Source organism: Arachis stenosperma, chromosome 2 (genome assembly GCF_014773155.1).
Source record: "Arachis stenosperma cultivar V10309 chromosome 2, arast.V10309.gnm1.PFL2, whole genome shotgun sequence".
NCBI classification, from domain to species: domain Eukaryota; kingdom Viridiplantae; phylum Streptophyta; class Magnoliopsida; order Fabales; family Fabaceae; genus Arachis; species Arachis stenosperma.
The window spans coordinates 72081750-72096539 of NC_080378.1; the positions used below are offsets into that span (position 1 = coordinate 72081750).

Sequence of the window (14790 nt, forward strand, 5' to 3'; positions counted from 1 at the left end):
GACCCTGAACCTGAAAGGACCTTGAAGAGAAAGCTAAGAGAAGCCAAAGCACAACTCTCTTTAGAGGACCTGACCGAATTCTTCAAAGAAGAAGAACACATGGCAGCTGAAAACAACAACAATGCCAACAATGCAAGGAAGGTGCTGGGTGACTTTACTGCACCTACTCCCGACTTCTATGGGAGAAGCATCTATATCCCTGCCATTGGAGCAAACAACTTTGAGCTTAAGCCTCAATTAGTTTCTCTAATGCAATAGAATTGCAAGTTCCATGGACTTCCAATGGAAGATCCTCATCAGTTTTTAGCTGAGTTCTTGCAAATCTGTGACACAGTCAAGACTAATGGGGTTGACCCTGAGGTCTACAGACTGCTGCTATTCCCTTTTGCTGTAAGAGACAGAGCTAGAATATGGTTGGATTCACAACCTAAAGATAGCCTGGACTCTTGGGAAAAGCTAGTCAATGCCTTCTTGGCAAAGTTCTTTCCACCTCAAAAATGGAGTAAGCTTAGAGTGGAAGTCCAAACCTTCAGACAGAAGGATGGTGAATCCCTCTATGAAGCTTGGGAAAGATACAAACAATTAATCAGAAAATGTCCCTCAGACATGCTTTCTGAATGGAGCATCATAGGTATTTTCTATGATGGTCTCTCTGAACTATCCAAGATGTCTCTGGATAGCTCTGCTGGAGGATCTCTTCATCTGAAGAAGACGCCTACAGAAGCTCAAGAGCTGATTGAAATGGTTGCAAATAACCAATTCATGTACACTTCTGAAAGGAATCATGTGAACAATGGGACAAGTCAGAAGAAAGGAGTTCTTGAGATTGATGCTCTGAATGCCATTCTGGCTCAGAACAAGATATTGACTCAACAAGTCAATTTGATTTCTCAAAGTCTGTCTGGAATGCAAAATGCACCTGGCAGTACTAAGGATGCTTTATCTGAGGAAGAAGCCTATGATCCTGAGAACCCTTCAATGGAAGAGGTGAATTACCTAGGAGAGCCCTATGGAAACACCTATAATTCTTCATGGAGAAATCATCCAAATTTCTCATGGAAGAATCAAGAGAGACCTCAACAAGGTTTCAATAACAATAATGGTGGAAGAAACAGGTTTAGCAATGGCAAGCCTTTTCCATCATCTTCTCAGCAACAGACAGAGAGTTCTAAGCAGAATACCTCTGACTTAGCAACAATGGTCTCTGATCTAATCAAAACCACTCAAAGTTTCATGAATGAAACAAGGTCTTCCATCAGAAATTTGGAAGGACAAGTGGGTCAGCTGAGCAAGAAAATTACTGAACTCCCTCCTAGTACTCTCCCAAGCAACACAGAAGAAAATTCAAAAGGAGAGTGCAAGGCCATAACCATGGCCGAATATGGAGAAGAAAGAGAGGAGGTGGACGCCACTGAGGAAGACCTCAATGGGCGTGCACCAACCTCCTCTGAGCTCCCCAATGAGGAACCATGGGAATCTAAGGCTCAAAATGAGACCATAGAGATTCCATTGGAATTACTTCTGCCATTCATGAGCTCTGATGAGTATTCTTCCTCTGAAGAGGATGAGTATGTCACTGAAGAGCAAGTTGCTAAATACCTTGGAGCAATCATGAAGCTAAATGACAAGTTATTTGGAAATGAGACTTGGGAGGATGAACCCCCTTTGCTCACCAAAGAACTGGATGACTTGTCTAGGCAGGAATTACCTCAAAAGAGACAAGATCCTGGGAAGTTTTCCATACCTTGTACCATAGGCACCATGACCTTCAAGAAGGCCTTGTGTGACTTAGGGTCAAGTGTAAACCTCATGCCTCTCTCTGTAATGGAGAAGCTAGGGATCTTTGAGGTGCAAGCTGCAAAAATCTCACTAGAGATGGCAGACAACTCAAGAAAACAAGCTTATGGACTTGTAGAGAACGTTTTGGTTAAGATTGAAGACCATTACATCCCTACTAATTTCATAGTCCTAGAGACTGGGAAGTGCATGGAGGAATCCATCATCCTTGGCAGACCCTTCCTAGCCACAGCAAAGGCTGTGATTGATGTTGATAGAGGAGAGTTAATCATTCAAGTGAATGAAGAATCCTTTGTGTTTAAGGCTCAAGGATATCCCTCTGTCACCATGGAGAAGAAGCATGAAGAGCTTCTCTCAAATCAGAGTCAAACAGAGCCCCCACAGTCAAACTCTAAGTTTGGTGTTGGGAGGCCACAACCAAACTCTAAGTTTGGTGTTGAACCCCCACATTCAAAACTCTAAGTTTGGTGTTGGGAGGTTCCAACATGGCTCTGAGAATCTGTGAGGCTCCATGAGAGTCCTCTGTCAAGCTAATGACATTAAAGAAGCGCTTGTTGGGAGGCAACCCAATGTTTTATAATTAACTATTCTCTTTTGTTATTTTATCTTTTTTGTAGGTTGATGATCATGAGAAGTCACAAAATCAATGAAAAAAGCAAAAACAAAATGAAAAACAGGAAGAAAAACAGCACACCCTGGAGGAAGATGTTGCTGGCGTTTAAACTCCAGTGAGGTTAGCTGTTGGGCGTTTAACGCCCAGTCTGGCACCATTCTAGGCGTTTAACGCCAGAAAGGGGCACCAGACTGGCGTTAAACGCCAGAAAAGGGCAAGAACCTGGCGTTAAACGCCAGGAATGGGCACCAGCCCGGCGTTTAACGCCAGAAATGGCTCAAAACGTGATTTTGAGCAACATTTGGTGCAGGGATGACTTTTCCTTGACACCACAGGATCTGTGGACCCCACAGGACCCCCACCTACCCCACCACCACTCTCTCTCTTCTTCCCCCATTCACCAATCACCTCAATACCTCTTCCCCAAAAACCCTTCACCTATCAAATCCCATCTTTCTCTTCACCACTCACATACATCCTTCATAAAACCCCACCTACCCCACCATTCAAATTCAAACCACTTTCCCACCCAAACCCACCCTCAAATAGCCGAACTCCATCTCCCCTCTCCTATAAATACCCTTCTTCATTCCTTCATTTTCACACAACCTAAACACCACTTCTCCCCTTCTTTGGCCGAATACAAAGCCATCCCTTTCTCCCTCATTTCTTCTTCTTCTACTCTCTTCTTTCTTCTTTTGCTTGAGGACGAGCAAACCTTTTAAGTTTGGTGTGGTAAAAGCATTGCTTTTTATTTTTCCATAACCATTTATGGCATCCAAGGCCGGAGAAACCTCTAAAAAGAGGAAAGGGAAGGCAAAAGCTTCCACCTCCGAGTCATGGGAGATGGAGAGATTCATCTCAAGGGTGCATCAAGACCACTTCTATGAAGTTGTGGCCTTGAAGAAGGTGATCCCCGAGGTCCCCTTTTCACTCAAAAAGGGTGAATATCCGGAGATCCGCCATGAGATCCGAAGAAGAGGTTGGGAAGTACTTACCAACCCCATTCAACAAGTCGGAATCTTGATGGTTCAAGAGTTCTATGCCAATGCATGGATCACCAAGAACCATGATCAAAGTGTGAACCCGAATCCAAAGAATTATCTTACTATGGTTCGAGGGAATTACTTGGATTTTAGTCCGGAAAGTGTGAGGGTAGCGTTCAATTTGCCTATGATGCAAAGAGATGAACATCCTTACACAAGAAGGGTCAACTTTGATCAAAGGTTGGACCAAGTCCTCACAGTCATATGTGAAGAGGGCGCACAATGGAAGAGAGATTCAAGAGGCAAGCCGGTTCAATTGAGAAGGCATGACCTCAAACCCGTGGCTAGAGGATGGTTGGAGTTCATTCAACGCTCAATCATTCCCACTAGCAACCGGTCCGAAGTTACTCTAGACCGGGCCATCATGATTCATAGCATTATGATTGGAGAAGAAGTGGAAGTTCATGAGGTTATAGCCCAAGAACTCTATAAAGTGGCGGACAAGTCTTCCACCTTGGCAAGGCTAGCCTTTCCTCATCTCATTTGTCACCTCTGTTATTCTGTTGGAGTTGACATAGAAGGAGACACCCCATTGATGAGGACAAGCCCATCACCAAGAAAAGGATGGAGCACACAAGAGACCCCTCTCATCATGAGATCCCTGAGATACCTCAAGGGATGCACTTTCCTCCACAAAACTATTGGGAGCAACTAAACACCTCCCTAGGAGAATTGAGTTCCAACATGGGACAACTAAGGGTGGAGCATCAAGAACACTCCATCATCCTTCATGAAATTAGAGAAGATCAAAGAATCATGAGGGAGGAGCAACAAAGACAAGGAAGAGACATTGAGGAGCTCAAGCACTCCATAGGATCTTCAAGAGGAAGAAAGAGCCGCCATCACTAAGGTGGACCCGTTCTTTAACTTCCTTGTTCTTTATTCTTCTGTTTTTCGAATTTTATGCTTATGTTTATCCATGTTTGTGTCTTGTGATCATTAGTGTCTTAGTGTCTATGCCTTAAAGTTATGAATGTCTTATGAATCCATCACCTTTCTTGAATAAAAACTTGCTTAATTGAGAAAAAAAGGAAAGAATTGCATGAATTTTGAATTTTATAAATAGTTTAATTATTTTGATATGGTGGCAATACTCTTGTTCTCTGAATGTATGCTTAAACAGTGCATATGTATCTTGAATTTGTGGTTCATGAAGGTTGGCTCTTGAAAGAATGATGAAAAAGGAGACATGTTACTGAGGATCTGAAAAATCATTAAAAATGATTCTTGAAGCAAGAAAAAGCAGTGAATACAAAAAAAAAAAGGAAAAAAAGGAGAAAGAAGAAACCCGAAAAAAAAAAAGAAAAAGAAAGAAAAAGAAAGAATAAAGTGTGATCCAAGGCAAAAAGAGTGTGCTTAAGAACCCTGGACACCTCTAATTGGGGACTTTAGCAAAGCTGAGTCACAATCTGAAAAGGTTCACCCAATTATGTGTCTGTGGCATGTATGTATCCGGTGGTAATACTGGAAGACAGAGTGCTTTGGGCCACGGCCAAGACTCATAAAGTAGCTGTGTTCAAGAATCATCATACTTAACTAGGAAAATCAATAACACTATCTGGATTCTGAGTTCCTAAAGAAGCCAACCATTCTGAATTTCAAAGGATAGAGTGAGATGCCAAAACTGTTCAGAGGCAAAAAGCTAAAAAGCCCCGCTCATCTAATTAATACTGATCTTCATAGATGTTTTTGGAATTCATTGCATATTCTCTTCTTTTTATCTTATTTGATTTTCAGTTGCTTGAGGACAAGCAACAATTTAAGTTTGGTGTTGTGATGAGCGGATAATTTATACACTTTTTGGCATTGTTTTTAGTATGTTTTTGGTAGTTTTAGTTGAGTTTTTAGTATATTTTTATTAGTTTTTAGTTAAAATTCACTTTTCTGGACTTTACTATGAGTTTGTGTGTTTTTCTGTGATTTCAGGTATTTTCTGGCTGAAATTGAGGGACCTGAGCAAAAATCTGATTCAGAGACTGAAAAGGACTGCGGATGCTGTTGGATTCTGACCTCCCTGCACTCGAAGTGGATTTTCTGGAGCTACAGAAGCCCAATTGGCGTGCTCTCAACGGCGTTGGAAAGTAGACATCCTGGGCTTTCCAGCAATATATGATAGTCCATACTTTGCCCAAGATTTGATGGCCCAAACCGGCGTTCAAAGTCACCTCAAGAAATCCCAGCGTTAAACGCTGGAACTGGCACCCAAATGGGAGTTAAACGCCCAAACTGGCATAAAAGCTGGCGTTTAACTCCAAGAAGAGTCTCTACACGAAATTGCTTCATTGCTCAGCCCAAGCACACACCAAGTGGGCCCGGAAGTGGATTTTTATGTCATTTACTCATTTCTGTAAACCTTAGGCTACTAGTTTTCTACAAGTAGGACCTTTTGCTATTGTATCTAGACATCTAAGACTTTTGGTAGCTATCTTCGTTTTATGCTATCTTAGATCATTGGGAGGCTGGCCATTCGGCCATGCCTAGACCTTATGCTTATGTATTTTCAACGGTGGAGTTTCTACACACCATAGATTAAGGTGTGGAGCTCTGCTGTACCTCGAGTATTAATGCAATTACTATTGTTCTTCCATTCAATTCCGTGAGATCAGAGTCTTCGTGGTATAGGCGAGAACTGATGGCAGCATTCAAGAGAATCCGGAAGGTCTAACCTTGTCTGTGGTATTCTGAGTAGGATTCAATGACTGAATGACTGTGACGTGCTTCAAACTCCTAGCAGGCGGGGCGTTAGTGACAGACGCAAAAGTATCAATGGATATTATTCCGGCCTGACCGAGAACCGACAGCTGAATTCCGCTATGCTGTGACAGAGCATATGCAATCGCTTTCACTGAGAGGATGGGAGGTAGCCATTGACAACGGTGAAACCCTACACGAGCTTGCCATGGAAAGGAAGAAGAAGGATTGGATGAAGACAGTAGGAAAGCAGAGAGACGGAAGGGAAGGCATCTTCATGCGCTTATCTGAAGTTCCTACCAATGAATTATATAAGTATCTCTATCTTTATCTTTTATGTTATTTTCGTTCATCACCATATACATCTGAGTTTGCCTGACTAAGATTTACAAGATGACCATAGCTTGCTTCAATACTAACAATCTCCGTGGGATCGACCCTTACTCACGTAAGGTATTACTTGGACGACCCAGTGCACTTGCTGGTTAGTTGTGCGAAGTTGTGTAATGCCATGGGATTGAACTACCAAGTTTTTGGAGTTCATGACCGGGGATTATGAGAGTTGTGAAAAGTATTGTTCACAATTTCGCGCACCAGCAGTGTTTCCAAATTGAAGCCCCGTGTTCGATCCTTGAGTGACGCACACGCTACTTCTTTTCTTTGATTTTCTTGGCACCAAAGTGAGGCTTAGTTTCTTGCTTCCTCATTGTTCCGTGTTCGACTCTTGTGGCAAGCAATGGTGGACTTTTTCTTTGAATTTTTCCCTTTGGAGAGTCCGATACTGCCCTTGTGGAGGGCAGGGCAAGGTTTTTCCTTCCTTTGATCCAAGGCACCATTTTGTGCTCTGCCCTTGTCGTGGGCAGGGCAGAATTGCCTTCCAAGCCTTGTTTGCTCATGTTGCCCTCCTAGAGGGCAGTGTGCCCTTGTGGAGGGTAATGTTTGCTTCCTCCATTATGCGCCACGCCTTTTTCTCCTTGGGCCATGCTTCCTTAAGCCACGTTTTCCTCTTTTCTTCTTTTCTTCACCTACAATAGACCAAAACAACCACTCCAAGTATCACTAAATTCACAAGGCTTATAAATCAATTAAAAATCAATTAAATTTAGCTTAAACCTCATGAGTTAACATTAATTTCATGGTGGTTGTTTGATTTAAAGAAGTTATGCATTTTCACTCCAAACCACTTACTTAGGATGCAAGAAAGTGCATAAAGACTAACAAAACAAGTGAAATTAGCTTGAAAAATGGGTATATGATGACCAGTCATCACAACACCAAACTTAAATCTTGCTTGTCCCCAAGCAAGCATCAAAACTAAGAGAATATGAAATGAACAAGAAAAGAAACATATCCTTATTAAGCAAATAGCAGAACTTGATTTATGGAGTCTTTATGCAGACAATGATAACTCAAGTTATTGTTTGCTGTTACATAGTATACATTTTTCATCAAAGGCTTGCTAAACTTGCTGTTATAAGACTTACTTTTTAATTACTCCCTTGCTAACTTTTCTTTCTTATAATGCTTAACAAGCTTATTCTTTTGGAGGTTTGGTGTCTAATGTTGCAGTAGTAGCCTTTGGCTTTATTTTTCACTCAACATCTTCCACCACAGACACATGGCTCACTACTTCTTCCTAGGATCATTGATGCCCAGCATCTCTTTGGATAACTAAATGTTCTGTATCTAAGTTGCTCTTTATTGTGGACTTTCAATTGGCCATCCCAAATCAGTTGATCTAAGTGACCGGGTTTTAAAATACCCCTTAGAATTTACTTATCCAAGCATATCTTAGTACAAGAACACCACAGGCATATGTCCTAGGGTCCAAGCTATTGGTGTCCAACCTTTATTCTTTGTTTTTTTCTTGCCACTTTGGCTTTTTCTTCTTCCTTTTCTTTCTGTTTTTGTTCCCAAGGGCTTTTTCTTTATTGATAAGAACCTTTATAACAGCAAGCTAGCTCACACTTCAATGAAAATTATATTATGCGGCAATTATTTCATGAGCTATGCATTTAATCAAACACATACACCACCATTAACTTCCATTCTAACTCATGCAACATTGGATATTTACTTTCCAATTCAAACAATTCTCTTTTATTCAAGCATGTGGGAAACAACACAAAATTCAGCTCGGTAATGGATGACAAGCAATATGCAGACTTAGCATACATAATCAAACAATTTCCCTTGCAACTAGATAAACACTTTAGCAGGATATATAATGGTTTCCATGTTCAAAACAATCCACAGCAGCAAGGATTAAGTTTAGATACAACCTTTGAAGTTGCAGCCCTTTGATTTTTCCTTCTGTTGTGTTTTCTTTGAGTTAGGATGCACAATATCTTCAATTATTGACTCATGTCCTGCCTAATTCTCAAAGTTGCTTGCTTCTCAAGCCCTTAAGTGTATGGTTAGTATGCATAAATTGAGTGTGGCTCTTGGATTTGTTTTGGTGTGTGAACACCAAACTTAATTGTTTGCCACTGTCTCAGATGCAACAAGTTAACCATATTTGAAACCCTGTGTCCTTGCTAAAGGTTATGGAATCAAAGCTAGAAAGCAGTTAAATAGTTGGATAATTTGTTTGATTGCTTAGAGCTAGCACTATGCAAGAGGTGAGAATGTGTTTTTAAATGAGATTTTTGGTGGAACACCAAACTTAGAATCCTTCATTCTCCCTTAGATTGTTTTGGTGTAAAACACCAAACTTAGCTCCTTGCGTTACAGACCAATTATTCAACCTTCTTATTGAAATAAGCTAGAAAAAGGAAACTACCTCAGGTTGGGTTGCCTCCCAACAAGCGCTTCTTTATTGTCATTAGCTTGACATCCTCCATTCTTTGATCATGGAGGCTGAAAATCATAGTGCCTCAGCTTTTCACCTCTTATTGTGAACTTCCTTCCAGTCTCCTCTTTGATGATCTCTAGGTGTTCAAGTGAAAGGATCCGGTTCACAGTATAGCACTCAGATGATTGTGGAGACACCTTCATTGGTTGGGTGTTTAACATCACTTTATCCCCTGGTGAGAAGCCTTCAGTGGGAATTTTCTTATTTCTCCACCCTTTTGGCCTCTTCTTCTTTTCTTCTTTCTCAGGAGATAATTCATGCCTTGATGGTTCTTTATTTGGAGTGTTGAGGCTCCCATATGGGGGTTTTGGATCTAGTTCCTCCTTGATTTCTTTGGTCTGTTGCACCATCTCTACTTCTTTGAAGCATGGATTTGGAAGTCTTGGAGTTAACTCATTGAATGCCTCTTTCAAGCTTTGATCCCTGGCTTTATCCTCTGTACAATCTTCTTCTTGAGTGGGTTCATGCAAGGTTTTAAAAACATGGAATGCTAGGTGCTCATCATGCACTCTCAACAATAATTCCCCTTTTTCAACATCTATCAATGCTCTGCCTGTAGCCAGGAAAGGCCTCCCCAGAATGCTGGGAGTGTTAGGGTCCTCCTCCATATCCAGGATGATAAAATCAGCTGGGAGAAGGAATTTTCCCACCTTTACCAGTACATTCTCTACAACTCCAAGTGCTTGCTGGATGGATTTGTCAGCCATTTGCAGGAATATTCGTGTGGATTTCAGCTCACAAATTCGGAGTTTCCTCATTAGAGACAAATGCATCAAGTTTATGCTTGCACCAAGGTCACATAATGACTTCTCAATTGTTATGTCTCCTATGGTGCAAGGTATGTAAAAACTCCCAGGATCATCTTTCTTCTCTGGCAACTCTCTTTGGAGGATAGCACTACATTCCTTTGTCATCTCAACAATTTGTCCTTCCTTCAAGGGTCTTTTCTTTGTTAGCACTTCTTTCATAAATTTGGCATATAATGGCATCTGTTCAAGTGCTTCCAAGAAAGGAATATTGATGCTGAGTGTTTTGAATATGTCCAGGAATTTTGAGTATTGCTTATTCTCATTTTCTTTTTTAAACCTCTGAGGGTATGGAAGTTTGGGGACACAAGGATTCACTCCTTCCCTCTTCTCTTGTAGTTGTGATTCAAGGGTGTTCTTGTATCCTTTTGAAATTTGTACATTTTTGGTTTCTTGATCCTCTTTACTTTTCCCTTCTGTCTCTTCTTGTGGAACTTCTCTGTTGTGTTTGTCCTGATTGATGGCTTCCTTCTTCATAGTCTTCTCACTTCCCACTGTGATTGCTTTGCACTCTTCCCATTTTGTGGCTTTTCCTTTGTCCCTTGGGTGTTCTTCAGTGACATTGGGGAAGGCATTTGCTCTCTTCTCATCCATTTCTGAAATTTGCTTAGCCATTTGCCCCATGTGTCTCTCAAGGTTTCTGATTGAGGTTTCTTGGTTTTTGAATGCCAGGGTCTGATCTTTCCTTGCAGCTTCCTGATCTTGTCTTGCCATTTCTTGATTTTTCATGAGTTTCTCCATCATTTTCTCTAGACTTGAGATTCTTTGAGAGTCTGAATTTGGTTGTGGTTGTGTGAAATGAGATGGTTGTTGTTGGAAGTTGTCTGAATTAATTGTGGGGGTACTTTGTGGGTGGGATGTGGTTGTGAAAAAGTTATTCTGGTGGTTTTGTAAGTTATTATGGGGTTGGTGATATGTGTTTTGTGAATTTTTGAATTGGTTAGTATTATTGGATGAATGGTTATGGTTGCTTGTGTTGCTGAGGCTGCCAGAGTTGAAGTCCCTTTGTCCTTGATTCTGATGCTCACCCCACCTTGAATTAGAATGAGTCTTCCAAGGTGTCTTGTGTGCATCACCATGAAAATTGTGTTGAAATGAACTTGATGTGTTGTTCATGCATTGCACCTGCTCAGGGCTTTGTTGCTTAAAATTGAATGTCCCAAAACTTTCTTCAGATAGATTCCACCCATGTGAGGTTTGAGATTGGCATTGTGTGTTTACTGCAACACCTTGCAGTCCATCAATTTTCTTGGCCATCATTTCTATTTGTTGCTGAAGCTGTTGATGCATTTGTTTGTTTTGTGCCAAGAGAACGTCAACACCTTCAAGCTCCAGCACATCCCTTCTCTGGGCTGGTTGGCGTTGTCTTTGATGAGCAAAGAAATATTGATTGTTTGCCACCATCTCTATGAGGTTTTGGGCTTCCTCTGCTGTCTTCATTAACTGCAATGAGCCTCCTGCTGAATGATCTAATGCTTCTTGAGCTTTTTGGGTCAACCCTTCATAGAAGTTTTGGAGTCTATCCCACTCACTAAACATTTCTGGGGGACATTTCCTAATCCTTTGGGGGGGATAGAACTTGGCTAGGAGTTTGCTCACTAAGTCTTCCCAATTATTGATGCTTTCTTTGGGAAATGTCTCTAGCCATTGAGTGGCCTTATCCTTCAGAGAGAATGGAAACAACAGTAGCTTGTAGATGTCTGGATGCACACCACTTGTTTTGACAGTTTCACAAATCCTGAGGAAGATGGATAAGTGTTGGTTTGGATCTTCAAATTGACTTCCTCCATAGGAGCAATTAAGTCTTTGGTTGAGTGGTTTGTATTTAACAGAAGCTAAATTGCTTGGAATGTAAAGGGAGAGGGTAGAATTGCAGTAAATTAAAGAGCAGGAAAGTAAACTTGCAGAATCTTAAAGAACAAGAAAGTAAATGACTGAAACTTAAAGTGCAAGAAATGTAAATTGCAGTAACTTAAAATGCAAGGAATATAAATTGCTTGAATGTAAAAGGGATTTGAGGAATGGGATTTCAGAATCTAAGCAAAGAGGAACTGAATTGCAATAATTAATAGAGCAGAAATTGAATTGGAAGCAATTAGAATTCAAACAGTAAGGAAATTAAGTGCAGCAAAGGTTCACAGAAGACCCAAAAGGAAATTGGGATCTCAGGACTCCAGAGACTAGGTAGCAAAGCCTAGATCTCAATTGCCTTCCCAGATCCAAGTTCTCAAAACAATTTGACAAGAAATTGAAGAAGAAGCAGTAAAGGGAATGTAAATGGATTCAATTATGCAGAAGAAAAATTAAAGAGCTCTTGAGTGGAGATTGAGACAGAATTTCCTCAATTCTTAACACCCAAGACTCAGACAAGAGAAATAGAGATGCCCAAGCAAGAACCAGGAAGAAGAGAGATCAATTTTCCTCCCCAATTCTCAGAAATCTCGGTCAAGTCTCTCAAAGAAAAGTTGCAAAATTCAAAGCTCCAAAGAAAGTGTAAAATTCAAAAGTCCAGTAAAAAGTTCTAATTACATCAAACTAGCTCCTATTTATACACTTTCTATTCTTGGATCTTGGAATTTGGATGGGCTTTTGAGTTGGTGAAGAAATGAATTAAATTGGATTTTAATTCAACTTTTGGCCCAAGATCAATTGCTTCCAGGAGGCTGCCCTACCCTTGCGGAGGGCAGGGCAGAAAATTGGTGCGTGCGGCCTTGGTGCGTGCGCGTGGTGCGAGCTTGGTGCGCAGGATGCTACCCTGCCCTCGCGGAGGGCAGGGCAGAAATTTCTGGTGCGCCAGATTTGATGCCTGTGCGCCAGATTGATGCTGCCGAAGCCTCCTTGGTGCGCCAGAATGGTGCCTGGCCGTGCCACAACAAAATGCTGCCCTGCCCTCGCGGAGGGCAGGGCAGTGTTTCCAAATTGAAGCCCCGTGTTCGATCCTTGAGTGACGCACACGCTACTTCTTTTCTTTGATTTTCTTGGCACCAAAGTGAGGCTTAGTTTCTTGCTTCCTCATTGTTCCGTGTTCGACTCTTGTGGCAAGCAATGGTGGACTTTTTCTTTGAATTTTTCCCTTTGGAGAGCCCGATACTGCCCTTGTGGAGGGTAGGGCAAGGTTTTTCCTTCCTTTGATCCAAGGCACCATTTTGTGCTCTGCCCTTGTCGTGGGCAGGGCAGAATTGCCTTCCAAGCCTTGTTTGCTCATGTTGCCCTCCTAGAGGGCAGTGTGCCCTTGTGGAGGGCAATGCTTGCTTCCTCCATTATGCGCCACGCCTTTTTCTCCTTGGGCCACGCTTCCTTAAGCCACGCTTTCCTCTTTTCTTCTTTTCTTCACCTACAATAGACCAAAACAACCACTCCAAGTATCACTAAATTCACAAGGCTTATAAATCAATTAAAAATCAATTAAATTTAGCTTAAACCTCATGAGTTAACATTAATTTCATGGTGGTTGTTTGATTTAAAGAAGTTATGCATTTTCACTCCAAACCACTTACTTAGGATGCAAGAAAGTGCATAAAGACTAACAAAACAAGTGAAATTAGCTTGAAAAATGGGTATATGATGACCAGTCATCAAGGGTCAACCCCATTAGTCTTGACAGTGTCACAGATTTGCAAAAATTCAGCTAAAAACTGATGAGGATCTTCCAATGGAAGTCCATGGAACTTGCAATTCTGTTGCATTAGAGAAACTAATTGAGGCTTAAGCTCAAAGTTGTTTGCTCCAATGGCAGGGATAGAGATGCTTCTCCCATAGAAGTCGGGAGTAGGTGCAGTAAAGTCACCCAGCACCTTCCTCGCATTGTTGGCATTGTTGTTGTTTTCGGCTGCCATGGGTTCTTCTTGTTTGAAGAATTCTGTTAGGTCCTCTACAGAGAGTTGTGCCTTAGCTTCTCTTAGCTTTCGCTTCAAGGTCCTTTCAGGTTCAGGGTCAGCTTCAACAAGAATGCCTTTGTCTTTGCTCCTGCTCATATGAAAGAGAAGAGAACAAGAAAATGTGGAATCCTCTATGTCACAGTATAGAGATTCCTTGAGGTGTCAGAGGAAAAGAAAAATAGAAGGAGAGGTAGAAGAATTCGAACTTATCAAAAGAGATGGAGTTCGAATTTTTCCTTGAGGAACAGTGTTAGTCCATAAATAGAAGGATGTGAGAAGAGGGGAAGAAATTTTCGAAAATTAAGTAAAAGATTTTAAAAACATTTTGAAAAACACTAATTGATTTTTCGAAAACCAAGAGTGGAAAAGAAATCAAGTGATTTTTGAAAAAGATTTTGAAATTAGAAGTCAAAAAGATATGATTTAAAACTATTTTGAAAAAGATGTGATTACAAAGATATGATTGAAAAGGTATGGTTTTAAAAAGATATGATTGAGAAGATATGATTTGAAAAATAATTTAAAAAGATTTGATTTTAAAAATTAATGACTTGGCTAACAAGAAAAGATATGATTCAAACATTAAACCTTTCTCAACAGAAAAGGTAACATACTTGAAATGTTGAATCAAATCATTAATTGATAGCAAGCATTTTTGAAAAATGGAAAGAAATTGATTTTGAAAAAGATTTGATTGAAAAGATTTGATTTGAAAAAGATTTGATTTTGAAAAACTTTGAAAACTTGAAAAAAAATTTGAATTAAAAATAGAATCTTCCCTCTTGTGCCATCCTGGCGTTAAACGCCCAGAATGGTGCACATTCTGGCATTTAACGCCCAAAGCACTACCCTTTTGGGCGTTAAACGCCCAGCCAGGCACCCTGGCTGGCGTTTAAATGCCAGTTTTTCCTTCTTCACTAAACGCCCAGCTTTTTCTGTATAATTCCTCTGCTGCATGTACTGAATCTTCAGTTCCCTGTATTATTGACTTGAAAACAGAACCAAGATCAAATAAACAATGCATGCAAGACACCAAACTTAAAATGAGACTAGTGTCTCAATAAGAAACATAAAATTTTTTTGGTTTTTATGATTTTGTAATTTT

At 40.7% G+C, this 14790-nt stretch overlaps 1 non-coding gene across 1 annotated transcript; it reads right to left on the minus strand.

Annotated features, from left to right (window-relative positions):
* Positions 1 to 504: 504 nt before the first annotated feature.
* Positions 505 to 612, minus strand: LOC130964931 (small nucleolar RNA R71). The gene has a single exon (XR_009080995.1). It is a non-coding gene; the product is annotated as a small nucleolar RNA R71 (small nucleolar RNA).
* Between the last annotated feature and the right edge of the window lie 14178 nt (positions 613 to 14790).